Source organism: Macrobrachium rosenbergii, unplaced genomic scaffold, assembly GCF_040412425.1.
Source record: "Macrobrachium rosenbergii isolate ZJJX-2024 unplaced genomic scaffold, ASM4041242v1 282, whole genome shotgun sequence".
NCBI classification, from domain to species: domain Eukaryota; kingdom Metazoa; phylum Arthropoda; class Malacostraca; order Decapoda; family Palaemonidae; genus Macrobrachium; species Macrobrachium rosenbergii.
This window is the reverse complement of record NW_027100730.1, coordinates 57,501-58,874: the sequence shown is the minus strand read 5'-3', so window position 1 is coordinate 58,874 and position 1,374 is coordinate 57,501. Positions and strand designations below refer to the sequence as shown.

Sequence of the window (1,374 nt, the reverse complement as noted above, 5' to 3'; positions counted from 1 at the left end):
TTGAAATATATCAAGTACAACAAATGTAAGGTGATTTCCAGTGTAGTTTTAGTCATTGTTTTAAGCGTTTGTAGAAATTTATGAATGGGGACAATAGAAAAGTTGCATTTTAGTTGCTTTTAAAACTCGTTTTTTATGGATTGGTTATATATCAAAACTCAGTTTCTTCATCTTCCCATATTTCTGTGTATATTGATGAATATTCGTGCAAAAATCTGTCATGTAATTCGTTGAGATTACTTATTTACAGAACGTAAATGACGACAATTTAAGTGCAAATTGCCAGTTTGTACCTTGTTTGTGAACTGAAGCAGACAACAATTTAGCAGTATAACCATACACGGCATGAGTAGCGAGCTCATAAATTTATATTTTTATTGATAAATTAGGCAATCAAAGAGTAAGATAAAAATAAAATTTAAATTGAATATACATAAAAATTATTCACATAAATATAAATTTTATTGTTTATATTTTATTGCAAAAACAAATAGATTTTGTTTTGAAATGGGTAAGCAAACTTTGGTTTCCATGGAAACCAGTAGCGCAAGCTTCCAGGACAGTGACGTCATCTTTCATTCATAAAGTATTCCAGTTTCCGTCTAAATGATGATGTCAAGATAATGTTTTACAAGACGACTCGAGAAATTGTCCCCAAAAGTACCTAAGCTTGAGGTCAAATCTAACTTTATATTTACTGAATACTTATAAATACTTGATTTAATTCTATAAATCCCTCTTTATTATCTGTTCATTGATTTATAAAATAATACACTGTGTTTTACTTATAAATCTGTGTCAAGTTTCAAAGTTCATCTGACCAAACTGTGAAGGGAAAACACCTTTTAAAAATCTCGGTTTTGATCAAAATACTTCATGAAAGGTAGTTTTTTTATACTAATCAATATAGCATACTCATATCATTTTCATATGTCACTGAATAACTAAATATAATATTTTTACATGCTAATTATTCAAAGCTTTAACAATAGTTGTATGCATATAAAGCCAAAAGTTTAAGAGTTGCTAAAAATATTTTTATTTTTATTTATTTTAACAAATTCAGCCCAGAAAATCAACCAGTTTTAACTTCAAAGAAAGCTAAAATATACATTTAATATATCTGTGGTATTAGATAGTTGAAATTCGTTGATGTTTGCTTAAAATCGAAGATTAGGTGTTTATGTAAACAAACAAAGTTGTCAGTTGAGAATTAGTATTAATTTTTGCTTTTATTGTTATTTTAGTTACTTAAAAAGCAAACAGGTGGTTATAGCGTCGCAGGCTCCGTGAATTTCGTAAAAAAGTCGAGCCTAAAGTTAATTACGAAGAATATCAAACTTAAACATATGATAAGTATGATACTGAATGTAA

General features: G+C 27.9%; 1 long non-coding RNA gene across 1 annotated transcript in view; it reads left to right on the top strand.

Moving 5' to 3' along the window:
* Positions 1 to 1,374, top strand: part of LOC136838271 (uncharacterized) — a 6,340-nt gene continuing 4,966 nt past the window's right edge. The window contains exon 1 of the long non-coding RNA XR_010852918.1: positions 1 to 1,374. This exon is cut by the window's right edge and continues 210 nt beyond it. This is a non-coding gene — a long non-coding RNA (uncharacterized lncRNA).